We start from the raw sequence: 22,605 nt of genomic DNA, 5'->3' as shown, positions 1-22,605 counted from the left end.
TAGGGCCTCATTACACGGTAGGCGGTAAGGGTTTACCGGTACTGGTATTTTACTGGTACCGGTAAACCCTTACCGCCCTACTACGAGGTCCCTTTGCGGGTTGGGGAATTTAACGCCTGCTTTTTGCAGCCATTAAAAACCAACCCGCAAAGGGACCAGGGAGCTAATTACGGTACCGCAATTTGCGGTGCCATAATTAGCGCCTTCCCCATTCCCATTATGCCGTATGGGGCAAAAATGGGAATGGGGAAGGGCAATGGGGGAAGGGGGAATTACCGCCCCACCAACCTTGGAATAGGGCGGTAATTCCCTTTTCCACCAAGGCAGTGCCGGTATTTTACCGGCATGGACCAAGGTGCTAATAGCACCTTGTTCCACCGCCATCCGTTTAATGAGGCCCTTTGGGCCTCATTAGGACCCAGGCGGTAAAGGGTTTACGGCAGCGTAAACAGCGCCGACCCTTACCTCCTGATTCCGAGGTCCCTTAGCGCCATGGAGGATTTAACACCTGCTTTTAGCAGGTGTTAAAATCCATGGCGCTAAGGGACCTTGTTGTTAATTACGCCACCGTAATTTACGGTGGCGTAATTAACGCCTTCCCTACTCCCATTATGCCCTATGGGGCAAAAATGGGAATGGGGAAGGGTAAATGGGGATTGGGGACTTACCGCCCCGCCAACCTCGGAATGGGGCGGTAAGTCCGCCAACCACCATGGCGTAAACGTAGTTTACGCCATGGTGGTAAAGGTACGACCCAGGCGGTAACTTACCGCCTGGGTCGTAATGAGGCCCTTAGACACAGAACTGTCTGTTCCATTCAAATTTTCAAATACAACTGGTGTAAATTGCTATGCAAATGTAGCAATCAATATTCTATTCCAATTGCCACCAATTATTGAAAACATTTACTTAAATGGGACAGACCAATTATGTTTGCAAATGTTAGTCTTACAGTGTTTCTGGAATGAGCAGGAATTGGACTACTGTGATGGAATGGTCAGATTCACTATAAACACACAAGAAGATCCACAATAATTTCTGATGTACTTACTACAAGTACTGGAAAACAAAAACATACCTATAAATGAAATCTTCCAAGTTTCATACATATGAAAACATACATGCACTCTCTTCAACCATGTGGCAGAGGAACAAATCCCATATGAACGCTTCGTGTATCTATCCATACCTAACTGTGAATCCATTCCATTTCAGCAACTTGTACAAAATGCAAACCATGGCAGATTATGTACTACTTGCAATTCTGATAATCGTTCCACCTTACAAATACAGTCACATAGTGAATACATAATAGTAATGCTTTCGCGTTACAATGCAGAAGGTACCAAAAACAACTGCAAGCTGACTGGATTCACACATGGACAACGATCACTTCATACGAAAACCTTCACAACAGTAGGCATAATCTACCATGCAGGAGCCACAACCAATGCAGGTCACTAGACTGCACACATAAAAAAGAAATGCAGATGGTTTGAATATAATGATACTTCCATTACTCTAAAACAAAGATTACCAGCAAATCTTGTAAATGCTTACTTCTTAAGACCAAAATGTATTCACTAATCTGACTGTAAACATCAAATGTCCTCAGTAACCTTTAAATCCATAAACTAACAGAATAAGACAACAGCTATCTAACAGTGAGAAACTATAAACAGTTAGAATACGCCAACTAGTATCTAACTACAACCAGACAACTGTAATATACATTTTTCTAAGGAAACCCTACAACACATACAGGCCGATTCATGGAATAATTAGCGCGGCGCAAGTGGCCAAAAACGTGCGATTCGCAGTGGAATAGCGAAAATCGCAGTGGAATAGCGAAAATCGCACGAAAAGCAGCGCACATCGATTCATGGAAGGCCGTGCGCGAGAAAACCATTGGACGTGCGATAAGAAAGTGCGCGGCGCACGTTGGCGCACAGGCCATCTAACGGCATGCGCCAGGTCACAGCGAAAATTGCACAGTCCACAGCGAAAATCGCACATAGCGCGGCGCACGCAACAAAAGTAGGCGGAACACGGGGCGTAACACTCGGAATGGGGAACAACTTGCCAAAATGTGGGCGTCACGGGGGAAGCACAGGGTAAAAGTGCGCAGAACGCCCACACGCTCGCCTACAACACGTATTCATGGAATAGAATAGGTCAAAAAAGCGCACGCTCAAACCAGCGCACAGGCACAAACACGACCGCCACAAGAAAGCAGGCGGTAGCGTCTCAGCGGCTGTAAGAAATGTGCGCCAAAAGGTGCGCCAACAAATAGCACCCATATACTGCCATGATGAATGTCCTATACTGTGGCCCTCCAGGACAAATGAGGTGCAAAAGGGTACCCACAAACACGGACACGCTGACAAAAAATACGTGTGCGCGGGAAGTCTCACACGCGATTTGGCCGGGTACGTGGATTTCAGGGGTGCGCGGGAAGGTCCACACGCGATTACAGCAGGGTACGTGCATTTCAGGGGTGCGCGGGAATTTCCACACGCGAATAGCCTGGCCGCGTGTATTTCAGGGGTGCGCGGGAAGTTCCACACGCGATTACAGCAGGGTACATGTATTTCAGGGGTGCGCGGGAATTTCCACACGCGAATAGCCTGGCCGCGTGTATTTCAGGGGTGCGCGGGAAGTCCCACACGCGATTACAGCAGGGTACGTGTATTTCAGGGGTGCGCGGGAAGTTCCACACGCGAATAGCCTGGCCGCGTGTATTTCAGGGGTGCGCGGGAAGTCCCACACGCGATTACAGCAGGGTACGTGTATTTCAGGGGTGCGTGGGAAGTTCCACACGCGAATAGCCTGGCCGCGTGTATTTCAGGGGTGCGCGGGAAGTTCCACACGCGAATAGCCTGGGCGCGTGTATTTCAGGGGTGCGCGGGAAGTTCCACACGCGAATAGCCTGGCCGCGTGTATTTCAGGGGTGCGCGGGAAGTTCCACACGCGAATAGCCTGGGCGCGTGTATTTCAGGGGTGCGCGGGAATTTCCACACGCGAATAGGCTGGGCGCGTGTATTACAGGGGTGCGCGGGAAGTCCCACACGCGATTACAGCAGGGTACGTGTATTTCAGGGGTGCGCGGAAATTTCCACACGCGAATAGCCTGGGCGCGTGTATTTCAGGGGTGCGCGGGAATTATCACACGCGATTTGGCTTGGTACGTGTATTACAGGGGTGCGTGCGAAGTTACACACGCGATTAGGCTGGGTGGGTCCTGTCACCGTCGACGGCCCCTGCAGGCAGCCCTCAAAACAGGGGACTACCCTGCACAACTGCTCATATCTCCCACCACCCCCATCCCCCCAGTCACCAGGGGTACCCTCCACCAGGCCCCCACTCATGTCTCCCACCACCCCCACCCCCCAGTCACCAGGGGCACCCTCCACCAGGCCCCCAACCATGTCTCCCTCCACCCCCACCCCCCACCATCCAGGGGCACCCTCCACCAGGCCCCCAACTATGTCTCCCACCACCCCCACCCCCCCAGTCACCAGGGGCACCCTCCACCAGGCCCCCACTCATGCCACCCACCACCCCCACCCCCCAGTCACCAGGGGCACCCTCCACCAGGCCCCCACTCATGTCTCCCACCACCCCCGCCCGCCACCATCCAGGGGCAGCCTCCACCAGGCCCCCACCCATGTCTCGCACCACCCCCACCCCCCAGCAGTGCAGGGGCAGCCTCCACCAGGCCCCCACTCATGTCCCCTATCACCCCCACCCCCCGCCACCAGGGGCACCCTCCACCAGGCCCCCACTCATGTCACCCACCACCCCCACCCCCCCAGTCACCAGGGGCACCCTCCACCAGGCCCCAACTCATGTCTCCCACCACCCCCACCCCCCAGCAGTGCAGGGGCAGCCTCCACCAGGCCCCCACTCATGTCTCCCACCACCCCCACCCCCCACCATCCAGGGGCAGCCTCCACCAGGCCCCCACTCATGTCTCCCACCACCCCCACCCCCCAGCAGTGCAGGGGCAGCCTCCACCAGGCCCCCACTCATGTCTCCCACCACCCCCAGCCCCCACCATCCAGGGGCACCCTCCACCAGGCCCCCACTCATGTCTCCCACCACCCCCACCCCCCAGCAGTGCAGGGGCAGCCTCCACCAGGCCCCCACCCATGTCTCCCACCACCCCCACCCCCCAGCAGTGCAGGGGCAGCCTCCACCAGGCCCCCACTCATGTCTCCCACCACCCCCACCCCCCACCATCCAGGGGCACCCTCCACCAGGCCCCCACTCATGTCACCCACCACCCCCACCCCCCCAGTCACCAGGGGCACCCTCCACCAGGCCCCCACTCATGTCCCCTATCACCCCCACCCCCCAGCAGTGCAGGGGCAGCCTCCACCAGGCCCCCACCCATGTCTCCCACCACCCCCACCCTCCCGCCACCAGGGGCAGCCTCCACCAGGCCCCCACCCATGCCTCCCACCACCCCCACCCCCCCGCCACCAGGGGCACCCTCCACCAGGCCCCCACTCATGTCACCCACCACCCCCAACCCCCCGCCACCAGGGGCACCCTCCACCAGGCCCCCACTCATGTCACCCACCACCCCCACCCCCCCAGTCACCAGGGGCACCCTCCACCAGGCCCCCACTCATGTCTCCCACCACCCCCACCCCCCAGCAGTGCAGGGGCAGCCTCCACCAGGCCCCCACTCATGTCTCCCACCACCCCCACCCCCCACCATCCAGGGGCAGCCTCCACCAGGCCCCCACTCATGTCTCCCACCACCCCCACCCCCCAGCAGTGCAGGGGCAGCCTCCACCAGGCCCCCACTCATGTCTCCCACCACCCCCAGCCCCCACCATCCAGGGGCACCCTCCACCAGGCCCCCACTCATGTCTCCCACCACCCCCACCCCCCAGCAGTGCAGGGGCAGCCTCCACCAGGCCCCCACCCATGTCTCCCACCACCCCCACCCCCCACCATCCAGGGGCAGCCTCCACCAGGCCCCCACTCATGTCTCCCACCACCCCCACCCCCCATCATCCAGGGGCACCCTCCACCAGGCCCCCACTCATGTCACCCACCACCCCCACCCCCCCAGTCACCAGGGGCACCCTCCACCAGGCCCCCACTCATGTCTCCCACCACCCCCACCCCCCAGCAGTGCAGGGGCAGCCTCCACCAGGCCCCCACTCATGTCTCCCACCACCCCCACCCCCCACCATCCAGGGGCAGCCTCCACCAGGCCCCCACTCATGTCTCCCACCACCCCCACCCCCCAGCAGTGCAGGGGCAGCCTCCACCAGGACCCCACTCATGTCTCCCACCACCCCCAGCCCCCACCATCCAGGGGCAGCCTCCACCAGGCCCCCACCCATGTCTCCCACCACCCCCACCCCCCAGCAGTGCAGGGGCACCCTCCACCAGGCCCCCACTCATGTCCCCTATCACCCCCACCCCCCCGCCACCAGGGGCACCCTCCACCAGGCCCCCACTCATGTCACCCACCACCCCCACCCCCCAGTCACCAGGGGCACCCTCCACCAGGCCCCCACTCATGTCTCCCACCACCCCCACCCCCCAGCAGTGCAGGGGCAGACTCCACCAGGCCCCCACTCATGTCTCCCACCACCCCCACCCCCCACCATCCAGGGGCAGCCTCCACCAGGCCCCCACTCATGTCTCCCACCACCCCCACCCCCCAGCAGTGCAGGGGCAGCCTCCACCAGGCCCCCACTCATGTCTCCCACCACCCCCAGCCCCCACCATCCAGGGGCACCCTCCACCAGGCCCCCACTCATGTCTCCCACCACCCCCACCCCCCAGCAGTGCAGGGGCAGCCTCCACCAGGCCCCCACTCATGTCTCCCACCACCCCCACCCCCCACCATCCAAGGGCAGCCTCCACCAGGCCCCCACTCATGTCTCCCACCACCCCCACCCCCCAGCAGTGCAGGGGCAGCCTCCACCAGGCCCCCACTCATGTCTCCCACCACCCCCAGCCCCCACCATCCAGGGGCACCCTCCACCAGGCCCCCACTCATGTCTCCCACCACCCCCAGCCCCCACCATCCAGGGGCAGCCTCCACCAGGCCCCCACCCATGTCTCCCACCACCCCCACCCCCCAGCAGTGCAGGGGCACCCTCCACCAGGCCCCCACTCATGTCCCCTATCACCCCCACCCCCCAGCAGTGCAGGGGCAGCCTCCACCAGGCCCCCACCCATGTCTCCCACCACCCCCACCCTCCCGCCACCAGGGGCAGCCTCCACCAGGCCCCCACCCATGCCTCCCACCACCCCCACCCCCCAGCACTGTGGGGAACCTGCCAGCAGGCCCCCACACATGTCCCCCTGGCCCCAGGTCCTGACGATACACAATCATGGCAGTAATGGCCAGCATACCCAGCACAAACACCCAGGCAAGGATTGCATCCACCCACATAGTGAATGCAATCACATGACACAACCCCAATGCCAAGTATGCAAAAGAACACATGTCCGTCACACACACATACACAATGGGTGCAAGTGAATGTCAAAACCCATATCATGACATGTAACAAACCAATGAGAAAATAACACAAGTGTAAGAAAATATAAAAAATGTATTAAATACCAAAAATAAGTGAACTTTTCAAACATACAACGATGTGGCAAAGTAAATAAATGGTCCATGTCCGAGAACAAAAGTGATAAACAAAAAAACAAAGGAATAAAAAATTAAAATGAATTTGTCCAAAGCAATATCATGTCATAGGAAATTAATGAAAAACCATTACGTCATGGTGAAAACAATAAGAAATTAAAAAAATGTATCTCCCAAAAAAACAAACTATATACAGGAATGTTCCAGGGTCCATGAGCCCAACACCAAAAATGAAACCTACCACTAACTAATGAAAAATATATGTACAAAAAAGTGGCCATTGTCCGAGCGGTCCAAAATAATAAAAATAAATAAAGGAAACCTAGCACTAACTAACTAAATAACTATATACAAAGGCAGCGGGCAAGTCCTGCGGCTCACTTGGTGATGTTGCTGGCCAGGGCATCATCGAACTCCATGTCGATGTCCTGGAGGCGGGACTCTGTCCTGGCCCCGAGGTCTCGCAGGGACAACCCCATGTCCACCTCAAACTCCCTGCGAGCTTCCTCGAGGCACTCAGCCCGCCTCAATGCCCGACGCATGGAGAACTCCACCCTGACCATGGCGAGCCGCTCCTCTTCCGCCCGCTGCCGCTCCGCACCTATCCGCTGGCCAAACTCCTCCCACACGGAACACACCACCATCCCAGGGTTGCCCTGCCCTCCGGCCGATGCCTGCCCCTCTGATCTTGATGGCCCCGAGCCATGATGCCTCCCACGTCGAGCCCGCTGCTGCCTCCGACGCCACTGCCTCTGCCAGCACGACGGCATCCAGGCTGATGGAAACCACCGACGCCGTCGTGCACGTGCCCTGCCCGATGATGCCGTCACATCTTCCATCTGCTGGGGTCCACTTGCTGTGTTGTCCACCCCTGCTGGACCTCCGACTCCCAACTGTGGCAGGGATGGGATCCCCACCGAGCTGGCTGCATTGGTCGGGGCAGGTCCACAGGGGGCCCTGGTGGCATCTGGGCCGGAAGACGGCAAGGAGAACGACCGGTGGATAGCCTGCACAGAGGAGGAGAGGGCCGTCAGATTGGCCAACACATGCAGGAAACCCCCGAACATGGCCGATCCCAATTGGGCCACGTCGGCACGGTGCACTTCGTGATGACGTGCGTGCTCCTCCCGGGAAGCACGCACGTCATCACGAATCACAGCCGTGCGCATCGCGACCCCAATCAGGACCTTCTCCACGCGGCCAGGGGTTACCACGTCCGCAGGTGGAGGGGAGTCAGGTGACATGGACATCCCCTCTACCTGCGGACGGGCCTGGGACGGGGCATCCCTGCTGGTGCATGGTGGTGCACTCACAGGGTCAGGGACAGTGACATGCACAGGCCCCTCCACGGTGACCTGTGCTGCCTCCTGCCCCTGGCCCTGGACTGCACCACTTGCACCAGCAGGGATGCTCCCACCAGGCCCCATGTGTGCACCAGTGTCGGCCTCCTCCTCCTATGTGCAAACCACCAACCTGGATGGCTCCTCACCGTCTCCCGCCGTAGCAGGCCCCTGTGGGGGCTCACCCACCCCTTCCGCTGCAGCCGTGGGGGCATCCCCGCCGCCTTGCTCCACAGCGCCGTCTCCGCCCTCTTCTTCACTAGCCGCTGCGTAGAGGGAGACAAAGGACACAAGCATCAGGCTACTGTACAATGGTCCCCTAGACAGGAAGCAATAGCAGATGAGCACCACTGTCAAAGTACACTTCCATCATGTCCCTCCACAACACATGGGTCAGTCCAGGCAAAACACACACAGTAACAGGCATGGTGCATGCCATGGACATTTCCATGCATGTCCAATGGACTCTAGAAACATTCAATGATATGTAACTCACATGCATCATGGCTCATGCATATCACATGCACACACTTCACCTCAGTCACATCCATCTGGCCCCAAACACACCGAACACAGGCGAAACAAGGGTAAGTTGGGTGCGTCACTGAATCTGTGCATTGTCACACACATGTGTCATGCATCCATGGCATGCACAAGTCACAGACACGCAGGTCAGGCACACAGACATGGCTACCATATATGTACCTGGCATCAGCACCCATCCTTCACCCCCATCCATGTCCAGGTACAGAGACTGGCATGCTCTCATGTCCAAAATCTGCATAGGGCTCCCCATGCCGCATTTCAACACATGCAACAACCATGTGGGTCACACATCACTGGTCGCACATGCATTACCATGATGTCCCTGCACACATACATGCATACATGGCCCATGGCACACATACAGGCAAGTATCATAGAACCAGCACACCGCAACATGCCCTGTCTCACACAGTAATGCGTCAGCACGCATACGCGATTCTATTGGACCAGAGTCCCTCAGCGCGTAAGCGCGTCTGACGTGACCCGCACGGGCGTTCCCCACTCAGCACGTGATGACGGAACACACGTGGAAATACTTCACGTCAGAGTGTCATCGCGTGATTGGCCTATGTACGTGTATTTCATTGCGTGTAATTGGACAAAAGTGCGCGTACACGCGATTGGCCTATGTACGTGTATTTCAGGGGTGCGCGGGCACTTACACACGCAAGTACGTCAGCGCACCTGTATGGCTGCTGCGTGGGAATTTCCACACGCTATTGGAGTGGGAACTAGATTCCAGGGGTGCGCGGGTCACACGCTCGCCTAGAACACGCGCAAAGCATTAATTTGCGCACTTTTCAAATAACAAGCCAGATGCCAGGATGAACATACCGTTCCTAGCAGCAGTGGCAGTGGGCTACCAAAGGAGGAGGAGGAGGAGAGTCAGGGCCAGAATATTCACACCCAGAACCAGCCTTTTCGGGATGCCTGATGACCAGGTGTATGGAAGGTACAGGTTTCCACCACACATAATACTGGACCTGGTGAGTCCATCACCCACCCTGTGCTCTCAAGCACTCAGCCCCCTGGAGAAGGTCCTCAATGTACTGCACTTCTTAGCCACTGGATCATTTCAGCGGACAAGTGCCATAGTGGGTGGGGTGTCACAGGCCACCCAGTCACGCTGCCTACACCAGGTCTTGGACATCATCACTGCACGCCCATCAGTCCGCAGGCACATATACCTGCCCAGAACACCTGCTGAAAGGCATGCTGCCGCCCTGGATTTTTACGGAGTGGCACGATTCCCCAAAGTGCTAGGTGCCATCGACTGCACCCATGTGGCTCTACGTCCCCCCAGGGCATCAGAGCACATCTATAGGAACCGCAAGCACTGGCATTCCATCAACGTGCAGGTAGTATGTAATGCCAAGGGAATCATCACCTCAGTATATGCCAACTATCCCGGGTCCACCCACGACAGCTTCATTTACCGAATGTCCACCCTATGCCGGGACATAGATGCTGGGCGGCATGGCGATACATGGCTTCTCGGTGAGTATGTATGCCACTGCACATGCATGCATGTTGGATACTGAGCAAGGTCACAACCCCACCAATGATACCAATCACCACCTCCACAGGGGACAGTGCCTACCCTCTCAGCCCCCACATGATGACGCCAATTCGGAACCCCACCACGCCACCCTAGGTAAGATATAACACAGCCCACATTACAACCCGGGGCATAGTGGAGCGCACATTCGGAGTGCTAAAGTCACGCTTTCGCTCCCTTGACCGTTCTGGCGGGCAGCTGTTATACGCTCCCCCAGTAGTGTGCAGGATCATAGTGGCAGCATGTGTCCTGCACAACGTTGCAACACGCCGGGGCCTGCCCGTGGACATGGTGGTGGCCCCACATCCCCAACCACATGCACAGCCGCTGCGCATGGGAGGGGAAAGGGCACGAGGGGAGGCAGCCCGTACACAGCTAGTGGCTAATTACTTCACATAGTATTCACTCCCCTGTGGAGTGCACACTGGCCTGGCACATTCCATCTGACAATCAATGATGACTCAACCTGACACTGATCCTGAATGTCTGGAGATTCAACCGTGAAAAGCATATCAGCCTGAGATTGTTCACCTGGAAGTGTTACAATGTGTGCATCCCTACCCACACACAACACCAATGCAGTTTTGTGAAGGAACACATTCAAGCAGCCAAAATTAATACCCACTTGCTAAATGCAACAAGAGGACAGTGCCATGTCACCCAACCCATCCCCAGCACCGCCACACAACACACCGTGCCATGTCATGCTATGTGCAGGTAAACAAAGTAATCCCCAGAACGTGACAAGTGTTGCGATGTACAGTGTCCCCAATTGAAACTTCCTACACCTGAAATGCTCACTGTAATGCAGGACAAACAACATACTTGAGCACGTACTACCATAAACATGACTTCAGTAATGTAATAAATCAGTTGTCTCACCACCTGGATATGCCTGCACTCCCACCACTTCCAACTGAACAGTGTTGGTGCCATGTAGAGTTGTAGGTGCACTGCTGCCAACAAGGACCCCATCTCCAGACTAAAGGGCCTTGTGTAGACATGAGGAAGGGACCTTCAAATTGGGAGGCAGACACAGATGATGAGTTACACATCAATGCAACATGCAGTGTACAACACAACAGCAATATGCACTAGGAATGTATACACAGTATTGACTAGACTACCCACACATGTAGTGGGAGTCCAATGTCACCATGTACTTCAATGTCACTTGGGCACACCCTTTGCAAGCCCATGGAAACGGGAAGCTGGAGGGGTGTGTGTGACTCAAACCCAGGCATCTGAACCTAATACATGACAAGCCTGCATGTGCCCAGCCACAATGCAGCGTATGCCCACAGGAACCACGGAAGCCAACAATGTGTCCCCAAAAAATTGGGAAAATATAAAAATAAAAATAAAAATAAAAATTTAAAAAATATAAAAATAAAAAGAAAATCAAAAATGGCCATTAAAGGGCCCGGGGGGGTTGGGGAGGCCACCCAGGAGGTCCGAGGTCAGGGTGCATACCAGAAACCACCTGTGTGGATCCTGGGAAAAAAAAACACCTCCATGGGCTCATGGCCCACACGGCTACCCTATTGTGGGAGTATCACTGCTGTCGCTATTATCACCCTGTGCAGCTGCATCCGGAGGTGGTTGCACTATGGGAGGCAGCCCACGCAAGGCCCTACTATGTTCCTCCATGGCTGCAAGCATGCGGGTGTGGTAGGTCTCGTTCTGGAGGATGAGGGTGCGGAGGTCCCCATGCAACAACTCACGGGATGCCCGGACCTCCGCCCTCGTTGCTTGCATCTCAGCTGAGAGCGTACGGGTGAGACGCTCCAGCTGCTGTTCTGTCCTTTGGTGTGTTGAAGCCTCTAGCTCAACAAGAGTCGTCCTGAGTTGATGTAGCTCCTGCCTCAGGGCTTCCCTGTGGCCCTGGGACTCTATGGAGATGGCCTCCTGCAGAGTCGCCAGTGCCGCCCGCCTGTCCCTGTTGGACGCCAACATGTCCTCCCTGTGTGACTGGCAGATGGAGTCGGTTGCCTGCTCTAGTCGCTCCATCAGCCTTTCAGGGGGGACAATGGAAGTGGCCACCCTATCCATGGCCTGAGCCATCATCTCGGATGATGCTGCCTGTTGGGTAGCCATACCGTAAATGGATTGCTCCCATACGGTATTGCGAGGTGGCGTACGGCCACCACGTCGGCGGGCACCACACCTGTCTGGGGCAAGGCGGACTGCGCCTTGCTGTGCCAGCACTGCCTGAGGCTGCAGGACTGCATTCCCCCTCTGATCTGCTGGCCCAGGAACAGGATCAGATGTCGCGGAGTGTGACCCTGCATCCGTAACCACCAAAGGCCTAGCTGCCAACACTGACATCCCCATTGAGGGTTCTGAACCTGGTGCAGGTGGGTGGGACAGAACAGATTCCCTCCCTGGAACACTCACCTGCGACGGCACGTAGGTCTCATCATCCGAGTCAACAGCTGAGTACAGCTCGGGGGAGGTGCAGCCAGAGACACCCCTTGAGAGCACGACCTGCAGCACTTGTGGGTTTTCACCCACCAGCACACCACGTCCCTCACTGGTGGTTGGTCGGCCCTCGGACCCCTCCTGGCTCTGCACCATCTCCACAACCCCAGCAGTATCAGGTGCGTCTTCCCCTGCAATGACATAATGACAAAGAAATGGAAACCCGCATTAGCACCATGGCACACAATGAGGGCTGTGAAACAAGAGAACCAGTACTTGATTGACACATGTCCCACATGACTAAGACCCTCCCATGCATGCACCCTCACTGCGTATGAAGGGCAGGCAAATGGCACACACTCATTACACAAAGATGGAAGATGAACACATTTCATGCATGCTGCCTGGCAGTGGCATCACACATTGCCCTGTGATTGCCAGGTGACACACACATGCCATCACACAGATGGCATGTGCCATTGCTATTGAGTGTAGATGGAGAGGAGGGCAGCACTTATTCATTCTGTCCAGTTCCCACATGCAATAGCTTTTCTAATTCTGACAGGTCTGCTTTATCACCTGGAGCTGCCAGTCCAATATGGTCCAATTGCACAGGGACATGTGTGAACATATGATATCCAGGTAACAAAGTAACTCCACTTTACCATGGCCATGCCATACATGTGACTAGAGGACTGAGGAATGCCTAGTATAAGTGGTGGAATGCATACAATCTGTCTGATTGAACATAGGAAAATAATCAACAATGTAGTGGCAAGGTGACACTTCAAGGCCAACTTGGGTGCTGTTGGGCTAGATGTCTACTGTTGGCAGAAGGGATACTGCAATGGCGAAATGCAGCTGCCCAGGATGTCTTGCATGAAGCACATGGCTGACCCATTCGACTCAGGCGCACACACTCTCACCTGGCACACAAACAGATGCCCTCACACACACACCATGCACATGGATGACACACACATGCATGTGCACTCACCGGACAATGCCTCGTAATCAGGCAGATCTCCCACGCCTTGGATCTGTTCCTCCGTGACGTAGGTCCCAGCGACTGACTCATGTGGAGTGAGTTCCATGTCTTCTACTGGAGACCCACCTCCAGTCACTAGAGTTGCGGCATGACTTGAGGCCAGCTTCTTCTTTGCCCTGCGCTTTATGTCATTCCAGCGCTTGTAGCAATCATTGGCTGTGCGCCTCACGATTCCAAGGGCACTTACGATGTCCGCAATGGTCTGCCAGTGTGCCTGGCGTTGTGCAGGTGTGGTCTTGGATCCTGCAACAATGACCATCTCGTTATCATGTCCGGACACATACTCGACAAGTGCATTCAGTTCCACATCCGTGAAGCTGGGCTTCCTCGACGGACCGGACTGTGTAGCCGTGTCGGGGGCATCAGCCTGTGCCGGACGAGCACTCTTCCTCTTCCGCTTGGAAGGTGGTGGTGATCCTGAGTGTCCTGCGCCGCTCTGGACACTAGGGGCAGGAGCCCTGGTGGGCTCTGTATCAGGTGTGTGGGATTGCACACTCAGCATGGGAGTTGGTGCAGGCATTGGCTCAAGTGTAATGGTGTCATGGGGAATGTCAGCAGAATGGACTAGGACGGACACTGTCCTGGCTGGGTGTGTGAGAGCTGGGGTGGATGGAGCTGCAGCTGCCCCTGCAGCCTCTCCGCCCTGCCTACTTGGGGCAGCAGATGACCTTGCTGCCCCAGATCCACGTGGCATGATAGCATCAATGTGCACCAGCGCACGTGTCGTAGCCCTGCTGACCTGGAAGTCAGCCATGGAGTCAGCCAGGTCTGGTGCCACAATGGGCTGGTCCAACAAGGGCTGAGCATGGATGGTGTCAGCCACTTCAGCCTCAACGGGAGGGGGGGAGGGGGGGAGGGGGGGGATGATGGGTGCCCTTGACTGGTCCTCCACACATGGGGGGACAGGCTCACCCTGCAAGTTACGACCACATCCCCTACCGGATCCACCACGGCCACCACTTGTGGCTCTTCCACCTTTGCCACCCTTACGGAATCCTCGCCTCCCAGCCATGGCACTGATATTAATGTGCGTATGGGAGTGGCTGTAGACAATTGTCCTGGGCAATTGGGGTCAAAGGGGTTGGGTACCAGATGGTAATTGTACCCTAGTGCTCTAGCACGGCTGATTGTAACCCCTGGGGAAAGATGACGGGTCACGCAACGCACAGGAGGCCCAAAAAAGGGAGATGACGTGCACGCAACCCCTCCTAGACCACGTGTGCAGAAAGAAAAACCTGCACTACGCTGTGGCACCCAGTAACACAAGAATGAACGTATGCGTGTCACACGCAGCCTAGAATGACCTCTGATGGGGTAGGCTACACACGGGGCAATCACAGAAGTTGGATACGTGCGTGACTCACCGTCTGCCAGGTAAAAGAGCGTGAAAAATGAGCGCGTTTGGCTGGCTAAACCCCCGCCAAAAGAAGATGTGTACGCTGTCTGAGAAGACAGGACAACAGTAGAAGGGGACACTGTTTGAGGGAACAGGCCCAGGTAAACCAGTACAAGAGGAAAAATAGAGAAAAAGCTGTCAGAGGTAACAGGGAGTACGAACTGGAAACGCCGTGAAGTAAATCGCGTGTGAAACGACAAGAAGTACAGAATTCACCCACTCGCTCTCCACGAAAAGCACGTACAAGGAAATGGTGTTCTACATGTACCTTATATACAGGCCCACACGTACAGCGTCACTTACGCGGCGTGTACGTTCACCAATCACACGCTTTGTCACTCCTGCGTGTAGATCCATTTTCACCAATCACACGCTTTGTCACTTCTGCGTGTAGATCCATTTTCACCAATCACACGCTTCGTCACTTCTGCGTGTAGATCCATTTTCACCAATCACACGCTTTGACACTGGGACGTGTCACGCAACAATTTCCTGCACGTGCAGGTGACTATAGGCGCGCATATGCTGTTGACGGGTTTACGCGCTAAGGGCCTTTCCTCGATTCACATGCTGACGTGTGGGATTTCACTCCCTATCAGGCTGTCCACGCGTTCACACACGAGAGACCACGCTCCTGGCCAGGAGGCCAAATTACTGCCCCCCAGAGCCCTGAGCACGCTCCCACCTGCCATCTGCTGCTGCCTGACTGCCTGCTGGCCACGTGCCCCACAGTGCTGGTGGGTGGGGGTGTTGGGAGACATGGGTGGGGGCCTGGTGGAGGCTGCCCCTGGTGGCGGGGGGGTGGGGGTGGTGGGGGGCATGGGTGGGGGCCTGGTGGAGGCTGCCCCTGGTGGCGGGGGGGGGTGGGGGTGGTGGGAGACATGGGTGGGGGCCTGGTGGAGGGTGCCCCTGGTGGCGGGGGGTTGGGGGTGGTGGGAGGCATGGGTGGGGGCCTGGTGGAGGCTGCCCCTGGTGGCGGGGGGGTGGGGGTGGTGGGAGACATGGGTGGGGGCCTGGTGGAGGGTGCCCCTGGTGGCGGGGGGGTGGGGGTGGTGGGAGGCATGGGTGGGGGCCTGGTGGAGGCTGCCCCTGGTGGCGGGGGGGGTGGGGGTGGTGGGAGGCATGGGTGGGGGTCTGGTGGAGGCTGCCCCTGGTGGCGGGGGGGTGGGGGTGGTGGGAGGCATGGGTGGGGGCCTGGTGGAGGCTGCCCCTGGTGGCGGGAGGGTGGGGGTGGTGGGAGACATGAGTGGGGGCCTGGTGGAGGCTGCCCCTGGTGGCGGGGGGGGTGGGGGTGGTGGGGTGCATGGGTGGGGGCCTGGTGGAGGCTGCCCCTGGTGGCGGGGGGGGGGGTGGGGGTGGTGGGAGACATGGGTGGGGGCCTGGTGGAGGCTGCCCCTGGTGGCGGGAGGGTGGGGGTGGTGGGAGACATGGGTGGGGGCCTGGTGGAGGCTGCCCCTGCACTGCTGGGGGTTGGGGGTGGTGGGAGGCATGGGTGGGGGCCTGGTGGAGGCTGCCCCTGCACTGCTGGGGGTTGGGGGGTGGTGGGAGGCATGGGTGGGGGCCTGGTGGAGGCTGCCCCTGGTGGCGGGGGGGTGGGGGTGGTGGGAGACATGGGTGGGGGCCTGGTGGAAGCTGCCCCTGCACTGCTGGGGGGTGGGGGTGCAGGGGGACATGAGCAGGTGTGCACGGTAGTCCCCTGTGTTGTAGGCTGCCTGCAGGGGCCGTGGAGGGTGTACAGGGAACACCTGTGAGGACCCACCCAGCCTAATCGCGTGTGACTTCCCACGCACCCCTGTAATACACGTACCCAGCCAAATCGCGTGTGATGATTCCCACGCACCCCTGTAATACACGTACCCAGCCAAATCGCGTGTGATAATTCCTGCGCACCCCTGTAATACACGTACCCTGGCCAATCGCGTGTTAAACTTCCCGCGTACCCCTGTAATACACGTACCCTGGCTAATCGCATGTAAAACTTCCCGCATACCCCTGTAATACACGTACCCTGTTAATATGTATAAAAATACCTTCAACAACTTCAAAACTATCAACAGTTAGAATACGCCAACAGGTATCTAACTGCCCCCATATTCTGCAACAACCAAACAGATAAATGAATACTGCTAAAATGCAACAAGAAATAAGCAGTTATAATACACCAACAGGTATCTAACTGCACCACATTTCTGCAACAACCAAACAGATAAATTAATACTGCTAAAATTCAACAAGAAATAAACAATTAGTATACACCAACTGGTATCTAATTACAACAATAGTACCACCACTTCCAAACAGAAAACCATACACCTATTCAATTCCTCCTACTGAAATCAACCACTGAAAAATATTGTCCATAAAACCAGAAACCAGAAACCTATTCAATTCCTCCTACTGTAATCAACCACCGAAAAATATTGTACCATAATGTAGAACTTTTTTTTTTATCCTGCATGGATTCTTTTTACCACAGACCCAATGATTTTACGAACAAACACAGACCTGGGAAAATTGCACAGTACACTGGTTTGAAGCATAGTGCTTGTAAAGTACTAACTATGAGGGTCGACAAAGTACAGAAATATCTACTATTCAATGGAATAACTCATTACAAACTTCCTTAACTATCATGTGATCTTTTCTTTTATCACAGAGAATAAAAAAACAATGTCTGCTCCAATTTCCCATACCATGAAAAAACTGCATACAACCTCAACAAAGCAAACAGTAAGTATACAATGATTGGAGTCACAAACACTGCAACATAACGCACCCATGAAAGCAAACACCTGACCACTTACCAGACCCCAAAATGTTTGCTTGCATGGGTGTCTTATGATGTGGTGGTTGTGACCAGTGCCTACAATCTTGGGTGCATAGCATGGACAAAAAACTGCATACAGCCTCAACAAAGCAAACAGTAAGTATACAATGATTGGAGTCACAACCACCGTAACATAACACACCCATGCAAGCACATCTTTAAGTTCCCCACGCAGAGCCCAGTAGAAAATGGTGCTTCTTTTTTGTTCGGGCCAATTGGTTTCAGCGATCACTTAAATTCAGTGATGTATACTAGCAATTCCTGTGGTCCCTGCCGTAAGGCCAACAACTCCCCATGTAATGCTTGCACTTGGCTTCTGCGAGCAAATACTTTGTCTAACTCCCGTTGAAATTTACCAAAATTATGCAGGATGTGCTCATCTCAATTCACTAAATTCACTCTCCAAATAGTGGCATGGCAACCCAAATATGACAACACTGAAGCCACCTTAATTTGCTCTGTAAGAAAGGCCCCTGGCTGACACAAATAATGTAATCTACACTGGTTCATAAAAATATCATACCTTTGTGGGTCCCCTAGAAATCATTCAGGAGGGGCCAGGGGAATAGTAGATGGGGTGGTTTCATGGATATGAGGCGCCCCAGCTATAGTCCCATCAGATGAATGAGGTAGCTGCACCTGGCCTGCTTGCGCTACCAATAGCCGTTTGGCCAAGTCATTGGTTCTTTCTCTATTAAGTACTGCTTCACTTCTCACTGAGTTTGTTTCTGAATGGGCTGCGTGCATCTCTGCTCGCAAGTCCCCCAAAAGGGCTGCTAACTGGTCTAGCCCTGATTCCATGACACTTGGGCACGGCTTGTGAAGTGGGCTTAGCGTTCTGTAACGCTTACCTCTGGTGCCCTACAGGAGTGCCTAGTCCGGGCTGTTCTGATGTGTTGCCCCCCCCACTCGGGTTACCTCAGCACTCAAGAACACCCCACCCACTCTCTTCCCCAGCGTTCTGCTGGTGGCTTAACCTCCAGAGGAACGTGAGGCTGGGAGCAACCTGTATGAACTTGGTTCCTCTGGAAAATGATATTCGGGGGGTCTGAATAACCTAATGGTAAGTGTATGTAGTTAATATTGGTTTTTATTGCTTTCTCTTCCACGTCCCATCCCTCCCCTTCCCTAAGGTAGGTGGGTGAGTGGCTGACGCGCCGCGGATTTAGCTCACCGTTATGTACTGAGTACTGAAGGGCAAGGTTAGCTGGTAGGTATCCGACTCCAGTTACTTCACTGAAGACTAGTGAGCCAGACCAGCTACGACGCACTGGATATGGATGATAAGCAGGTAAGTTCTGGTGAGGCGTTATTCTAGATAATTACCGCTTTGCAATGTAAAACATGGCTTGTATGTGCAATGTCTTTGTAGATGCATTGAATAATAATAGTCTCTTTATTTCTTCACTTATAGGCTAAACACCGGCAAGCTGTCTGTAAACTGAGTGCAAGTTAAACTGGGTACGGGAACTGGGAGGTACTTGGTATTTCATCTCTTACTATTGTCGTTTTCTGATTCAGGGTTCCCAGGAGCTGTGATTACTCTGGACTTCAGAGGAAGGACCAGAGACACCGGGTTACCAGGATGGGACGCCACAAGTGCTCCGAGGTCAAGGTTAGATTAAGACCGAAACGAAGCAGGAGGCTGCCGGGGCAAGTAGTTCTTCAATTCCGGGTGAGAATGCAGCTAACTCGCATATGTGCTGATCGCACGTGCAAAAGAAACAGGAGCAGTAAGCGTAACACTGCTCTGGTAGGAAGCAGAGGAAACGCTAAGTGCAGGGTGTGGTTTGGGGAGTGGTTTTATAGCCGCAGACAGCGCCCTATCAGCAGTACACCACCAAGGATGTCAGATCCATGTATCTATCCGGTGCCATCTTGAGTTCCACAGTAGGTTCCTCTTTGACAGCCATGCTGGGATGGGTTGCCGCCTTGTTCCATATATGCCTCTGGCAGTCAGCCATCCCACAAACCCATCTGCTCCCAACACTGTCATGGGAGGAGATCATCCTGGCCCTGACCCATCTGGCTTGTACCCGCACTGAAATCATGACAAAAACACCAGCAGCAACGAAATGCATAAAGAAACACTGCTGCAAAATGGAAGTAGGTAAACATTTACAAAACACCAACTGCTATACAAAGTCAGCCATCCTACGCACATGTATATGTCAGAAATCGTAAACCATTACATTTCCTCCTACTTCAAGAGCACACCTTAAAATTGCTGTCACCACTGCAACGCTACTGTAAATGATTGTGCACCATAGCAGCAATGAAATTTGGAAGGTTTCTTTTTTTAAGCAGCATGGATTACTTTTTTCCCACAGACCCAATGATTATGAAAAAAAACACAGGCACTGCGCACATTGCACAAGACACTGGTTCAAAGTATAGTACTTATGAAGTACTAGTCATAAGGGTCCACAAACTAAACAAATATATTAACAAAATATATGCTCTAACATTTCTGTTCTCGTCCCCCACAGATAATGCAGCAAGGAGTACTACAACATTTCACATCCCATACACAAAAAACAACACAGGTCCTCCCCCATCCAAACAGCAAGTATGAAGTTATTGCTATCATACGTCTGTACAATGTCCACAGTGCAATGTGTGCACTTACTTCTGCAATGCACATCCCAATGCCACTATTTGCAATGCACACCTATAAAACACTAAACAGCTTGTGGCTACGCCTTACATGCTTCACTACACCCAGTACAGTCTACGGCCGCTAGCCATGCACTCAATATTGTCGACCCTGCTCACAACTAACTACATTCCCAAACATGTTCATGCTGCAAGACACCAAACATGCCCAGCCACCCACATACACTGATCCAGGGCACACACAGTCGTCCATCGTCCACTGTTGCCTTGTAATACACGGCACATATAAATGTTCCTTAGAGACTATAAATGCAAATTTTCTGTATTTTGTCATTTGTGCATTCAGTGCAGCATGTGTACGGCACCAACATTTCTCCTTATTATAGTACTAACATCACCGTAATTACACTAGCAAAATTCGTAAATGCATGGTACAATTGAAACATGTTGCCGCGTGGATCCTTTTTTTTTCAGCATCATCTCCGAAAAGCGAAACCAAACATACCCCTCGTTCAACAGGACAAATGCTCATTGTAATGTAGCCGTGAGTGGGAAGCATGATTAGTGCCAAGGGCAAATATGTATGGAATTGTACAGAAAAAGGAAAGATAACCTACACTGCAGTTGCTCTGCCCATTTGCCCCAGAGGTAGTCTGCAATGATTGAATATGCTGTACACTCCAATTTGTCGTACACGCAATACAAGCATGGAAATTGCTGAAGTTATGTAAGTACAAATTTACATTACATGTGTAATAGCATTAACATGTATGTGGCTGCAATTCTGTATGCATAATTATGGATTTATTTTACCGCACACTTTCAGCACCCCTTATGCTCACTCGTACAATGCTACATTCCCTGTTATGCCTTCACTCTGCACTTTCTCACAAAAACTAGTTCTATCCACCAGGGTCACATTTCAATGTTGCAAGTTTTCTCATGCAATACAAAGGAGGCCCCATGAGGGTTTTCTTTTAAAAAGTTTTACCTTTGGACACACAAAGCGATATTGTGGCATGGGTCTAACAACACGCGCTAGCACTGTCATTTTTTATAAAAATGAAACACATGCAAGGAGCCCCTGGTGGGAACGTTTGAAAGACATTTTGCTTGTGTGGCACTGTACAAGGACTCTATCACATACACAACCGAGAACAAAACAGTGGGTTAACATATGACACTACTCAATAACACTCCCTACATTATCCATGAGGCAGACACTTATGATGACATCCTTCCCGCAAACTCTTGTCCTGTACGCTGCTACTAATAATGCCTACTTATATTTATTCTTATTCCTGTTTCTTCTTAGTTACCTGGCACCTTATTGTGCATGCCAGCCCTTTTACATTCCTACAGATGGGCGGTGAACCAAGCATATCAAGATTACCATAAGTGATGTGTTTTCCGTCGTTGTTATCTGGGCTTACCAATATGGCTCTGTTTGTCCATTTGCGGTTCCGGACGTACGAAGCAACCTGCAAATGTTTTGGATGTAAGGCATCACAGAGGCAACAAATGGTACCTTCTTTATCTTGCAAATAAAATGCCTTCTTCCACACGGGCCAGCAAGGACCATACATTATTCCTTTTTCCACTTTGCTAGACAACAATGAAAGGACAGAAGTGCACACACGACATTGCATACTGGATTTTGTTTGCAAAATAAGAGCTGTGTTAGCAGCCACCTTACACATTCTCGTGATCATTCTGTAATAAAATAAAGCTCTTACAACAATTCACAGTTTTGATTGTAAAGTATGGGAATGTTCTGGAACCGTATGCTCTGTGTACATGTGTACCTTTGTTTTTGTTTATGTTGCTCCTTTCCGGAGCGAGGTGCTCACATGACAGAGTGAACTAGGCTTGGCATGCATGTAACAAAAATACCTGGAGTACACACCGTGAGCAACGAATCTCCACAACTGATGTCAGCTATGCCAGTGCCTGTTCCGATGGTGTATCATACAAACAGGCATAAGTAATGGAACCGATGCACACATTCGAATTGCACACAATAGGAAGGCCAACCGCATTTGTTAGCCATCTCAAGAAGTACGCAAAAGAAAGGTAACAGTCAGACGGCCTGCCGTCCTGTATATAGCAGGACTTATTGGCGTACATGGTTTTGTTCAGTGCAAATGTATGTGAGTCAGTCTATACATTATCCATACTTAATATGTGTGCTGCCTAGCTATGCATGTCATATCGCAATGTCT

This window comes from Ambystoma mexicanum, chromosome 12 (genome assembly GCF_040938575.1).
Source record: "Ambystoma mexicanum isolate Mex_15411 chromosome 12, UKY_AmexF1_1, whole genome shotgun sequence".
In the NCBI taxonomy this organism is placed as follows: Eukaryota; Metazoa; Chordata; class Amphibia; order Caudata; family Ambystomatidae; genus Ambystoma; species Ambystoma mexicanum.
Note: the sequence above shows the minus strand (reverse complement) of the source record.